Genomic DNA, 5,653 nt, shown 5'->3' with positions numbered 1-5,653 from the left:
TGCTCCCCAAAGTATAATGTCAGTTAAGAACAGCGATGAAAGATATCTTTGGTTATTTTTTCTTACTTGACGAAAACATAATTTTAGTTAGGAACAATGATGATGAATATGACTTTTTCTGTTGATTGATGGATAATTTTAGTTATTAAATGACAATGAAACATGAAGAACACGGTTATTTTCTGATGACTAGGGAATAAGTTTAGTTATGAACAGTGTTGGAAAGATCCCTTTGACTATTTTTTGGTTGATTGGATAATAAGTTTAGTTGAGAAATGAGGAAAGTGACTATGTTTTAGTTGATTGGCGAAAGATTTTTAGTTAAGAAGTTACAAGAAAGGTTTGTCATTGTAAATTTGGAACTGAATAAAGTGTAAATTTGTTTAAGAACGGGATTGGTAGAACTATTAAGTTGACTACGAGAATTACTTTGACATAGTTTTGCAAATAAAAACTGGGTGACTAAAATTGTTGAGGGAACTGTATTGCAGTATAATATTATTTGACAAAGAACTAGTTAGTGAATGGAAGAAACAAAGAACATAACAAAAATTGAGGTTAAGTAGGGGAATGAACATAGTGAACATACGGTGAACACAGAAAACATGTAAGAAAAAGTTGATGAATAGAGTGAACATGCAGGGAATATGAACTTATAGAGAATATGAAGACATGATAAGGAACATAGGGAATACAAAGAATGAACACTGAACATGTGAAGAACAAGCTAAGAACATTGAGAACATGAATATTGAGTATAAAAGTTATACAGAGAACATATGATGTACATGAAAACATGACTAAGAACATTGTGAACATACGGGGAAAATGGTAGAAAAAATTTGAACTGAGCATACTGTGAACATTTGTAGAACATGGAATGAACACAGAAAACATGGAAAAAAATGTGAAGAACACAGTTGAATATAGAGAAAATATGCAAATACAGTATGATGATTATTGAAGGTTTGGATACGTTGGGGATGAAAGATAATTACACAGGTTGGGGTTTTGTGACTACTCTGATAAAGAGTTAGGCTGGAGAGGGACTTGATCGGATATATTTATGTTCGATGATCTAAGACAGAGGAAATGGAGCTTGGCTAATGTCCAGATTAATTTTACTACGTTAGAAATAAGGTGATCTTAAATCTCAGGGTGATTTTGTTGGAAAATAAAGAACTTGTACAAAATGAACTAAGCTTGGGGACAAGAGTTGAAACTTGATAACTGAACTGGTTTTTATTTACTATGTCTGAAAATGTAGTTGGGTGTTTAAATCTCAGGGGGATTTGGACTGATAGTAATGAATTTACAGGAGTGAACTTGGACAGAGGACAAGAGCTAGAGTTTTATAATTGTTTACATCATATTTACTATGTCTGAAATACAGAGGGTAAAAATTTCAGGGAAATTGATGGGTTATTTACAAAGATACGAGAGAGAACTAAGGTGGGGACGAGAGCTGGAGCTCGTTAACTGTTTTGATCTTATTTACGGTGCCTGAAATACAGAGGGTAAAAATTTCAGGGGAATTGATAGGATATTAACAAAGACTTGAGGGTGGAGTAGGGTGGGGGACGAGAGCTGGAGCTCAGTAACTGACTTGATCTTATTTACTACGATTGAAATATGACTGTTTTAAAATTTCAGGGGGATTGGACTGCTAGTAACGAAAATGTGGTCTCTGTCAAATTTGGGTCTTTAATTGGACTCTGATTAATTTCGATCAAGAACTGGACTCTGATGAATTTTGCTCTCAAAGTAGACTCTGTCAAATTTCTGTCGTTAATTTGACTCTGACGAATTTCTGTTGATAATTGGACTCTGATGAAATTTGAGCTTAAAACTGTCTCTGACTAATTTTGCTAGAAAACTGGACTCTGTTCATTTTTAGGTATAAAATGGTCTCTGACGAAATTCTGTCTATAACTCGGCTCTGTTCAATTTTGGTCTTTACAGGTGAAATAGCCGTAAATGGATATAAAACTAAATGTTATGGCTAAGTTGTCTGTTTTTCCTTAACAAAACATCTAAAACAATATTCTCTGAAAATGTTTTTTTTTTACAAATTCGGTCATAAACATATAAATAAACTTCTATGATTATTTGAAACTCTGAAATATTTTCTTAAAACTGAACTTTGAAAAAATTTGAGTTTCTCCCATATGAACTTTAACAAACTTGTATGAACTTATTTTCATCATAAGAACTTTTAACAAACTTTTAAAATCTCAGAAATTATTTTTCCTCATAAGAATTCCTTAACTCCAAATCTGTGACTGGCCAAATTCACCTGAAAACCATGGCTCACACAGGTAACTTTTTCCGAAGTTGAAAACAGGTAAAATATGTCCGTAGAATTTACCTGGAAATGCTGTGACACAAACACAATATTTTCTAAAAATTTTCTTTAAGATTTTCCTACTTATTTTCCTCATAAGAACGCTTAACAAACCTCTAAAATCTCAGAAATTATTTTCCTCATAAGAATTCCTTAATTCCAAATCTGTGACTGCCCAAATTCACCAAGAAACCCTAAAGCGCTACATGTGATATTTGAATTTCTCCCATAAGAACTTTAACAACTTCTAAAGTCTCGGAAATTATTTTCGTCATAAGAACTTTTAACAACTTCTAAACTCGGTGACTGACAAAATTTACCTCAAAACCCTGACTCACACGCGGGATATTGGACCTGAAAACCCTGGCTCACACGCGTGATTTTGGACCTGAAAACCATGGCTCACACAGGTAACTTTTTCCCCCAGAAAAAAAAGCTACCTGTGCGTTGCCATCCACAATACTCTGGCCAACACCACCATGATGACACTGCCCACACACCTGCTGGGCAACTCAACCACGATGACCCTGCCCACACCTGCTGGCCAGCACTATCATGTTGTCACTGCCCACACACCTGCTGGTCAATACTACCATGATGACTCTGCCCACACCTGCTGGCCAACACTGCAATGATGACACTGCCCACACCTGCTGGCCCAACATTACCATGATGACCCTGCCCACACCTGCTGGCCAACACTACCATGATGACTCTGCCCACACCTGCTGGCTAACACTGCAATGATGACACTGCCCACACCTGTTGGATAACTTAAATATTTAATACATCTGTTGCTCCCTACTTTTTGGTTTTACTGGGCTGGTGCTTTTGAATGTTGCTTGTCGGGGACAGGAAGCCTGTGTATATACTGTTTTTACTTAGGGCTTGTATCGAGGTCAGTAGTTCCATCTCAAGGTCGAACTACTGACCCTCCCCAGGATGTAACCCCCACAACCGTTGCCTAACTTCTTGGTACCTGTTTACTGCTAGGTGAACAGATGCGTTAGGAGAAAGAAAACGTGCACAGCTACATATATCCCGGGAATCGAACTCGGGCTCCCCGATTGTGAGTCATGAACAAAGGCAAGTGAATCGCCAATCCGGTGAGTAATGTTGGTGGAAATGATGATCGTGTGAGTCTTTCTGGTGTGAGTGGTTATGGAGCTGCACCAGTAATGGCTTAGACTTACTGAGACTTACACAAGCTAGGTCAGTCTTTGTCGTTCTTAGAGGAGAGTGCCCGCTGTTGGCGAGTATAGTGGCGTACATGCACGCACGCACACACGCATACACGCAGATATACGGGTACACACACACAGGGACGTTAGAAAGAACTTTTTCAGTGTCAGAGTAGTTAACGGATGGAAGCATTAGGCATGGATGTGGTGGAGGCTGACTCCATACACAGTTTCAAATGTAGATATGATAGAGCCCAGTAGGCTCAGGATTCTGTACACCAGTTGATTGATAGTTGAGAGGCGGGACCAAAGAGCCAAAGCTGAACCCTCGCAAGCACACCTAGGTGAGTACAACTAGGTGACTTCGTACACACACACACACACACACACACACACACACACACACACACACACACACACACACAAGCAGCTCCGACGAGCGCCTCGAACGTCGAGTTTGGCAGAATTAATATTTGAAGTTGAAGGCTGTACATCCCCTGCTGGCTCGCTCTTAGTGAGATTACTCTTGTTAAACATTTACCTCGGAGGAGCGTGGAGTGGCCGTAGTTGGAGCCACTTGCTCCCGAGACACGATGGCTGAACGGTAACATGTCAATAACATCACCAGTTGGAAAAGAGTGAGTCCATTACACACAGAAATCACAATAGCGTGATGCATCATATGAACAAATCCACAAGGGCCGTGATGAGGGTTCGAACCTGCGTCCGAGAGGATCCCAGACGCGCCTTAATCGACTGTGCCACGACACGGTCAAAAGAATTGCAACCGGGAGTTCATTTGCCCTCACAGGGACCCTGCAATGTCTCCGTGACACAAACCAGGGTTTACACAATTCCCCCGTGCACCCGGGGCTCTGTCAGTAAGCTGTTCTACCTCTTCCACTGTATAGAGGTGTTGGTGTTTATGTGACGGGCGGAGCACACAGAAGGGATGTCAGCTGCCATCTCTTAGGGTGTTGAACAAATTCACAAGGGCCGTGACGAGGATTCGAACCTGCGTCCAAGAGCAGGTTACAGGTTACAGCAGGTTACATACTCTTAGGGTGTGCTCTGCCGTCCTCGCCAGAAGGTACAGTCGTCATCTAATTCTCTACTTATCTCTGCCTCTTCCTTTCTCCCACGTTTTTTGTCCTTTCATTCGCCCATTTCTACCCGACTCTATATGCCCCTCGCCTCTCTTCCTGCCCCTCGCCCTCACTGTGGACCTCTCCCTCCTTCCTCTCCCTCTCTCTCATCTCTCACTGCTGTATTTCTCATTCTCTCCAGACAAAGCCTAACAACTGAACTTTGCCCATAAAAAGAAGTCGTGCAATTCAAGTGGCATTTCGCTAAAATTTGTTTCCCTAATTTCCTCCTCTACAAGGAAGCAGAGGAAGTAAACAGAATACATGTATTTGGGAGCCCTTTTGAGTCTAATTTAAACGACGAATATGTAAAGGTGTTTTCTCACATCTTCCTGCGTGTGGACTGACTTGTTTTACATAATAATAAAAATAATAATAATAATAATAATAATAATAATAATAATAAAATAATAGTTGAAAATTATTATTTGTATTACTATTTATGTCAATAATAATAATAATACAGACTATTATAATATGTATACATTATGTATACATTTGTAGATATGTAGATATGCACCAACATGAAGCAAAACATATGAATATCAATGGAAATTGTGTCGAAAACGTGCCTGTTCGATGTTGGCAGCTCCTGGATCATTGACTTTCGTTCAAAGCTTTATAATCACCTGACTTTCTGCTTCTTCACACATCATTATGTTCATATAAAGTTTATATGAACATTAAAAAAATTTACACGAAGAGAAATTTCGCCTTCAGAAAATTCAAGCAAAGTCTGTTTTGAAAATAAATTCACAACACAAATACTGCAGAAGCGTCATCTGAAAACCGTCGTATACTTCAGAAAGATAATTGTAAAAAATCTCATAGATTGTGTTGTTAAAATATATATTGTATATAATGCTAAACTTCTAAAATGATAATGTAAAGTACTCAATATAAGCGCATTTGAATACAACCGTTGTGATATTTTAAAGGATTCACAACTTAACATCTCCCCCCCCCCCCTCCCCTCTGGTAAT

The sequence above is a fragment of the Procambarus clarkii genome, chromosome 4 (genome assembly GCF_040958095.1).
Source record: "Procambarus clarkii isolate CNS0578487 chromosome 4, FALCON_Pclarkii_2.0, whole genome shotgun sequence".
Classification (NCBI taxonomy): Eukaryota; Metazoa; Arthropoda; class Malacostraca; order Decapoda; family Cambaridae; genus Procambarus; species Procambarus clarkii.
Note: the sequence above shows the minus strand (reverse complement) of the source record.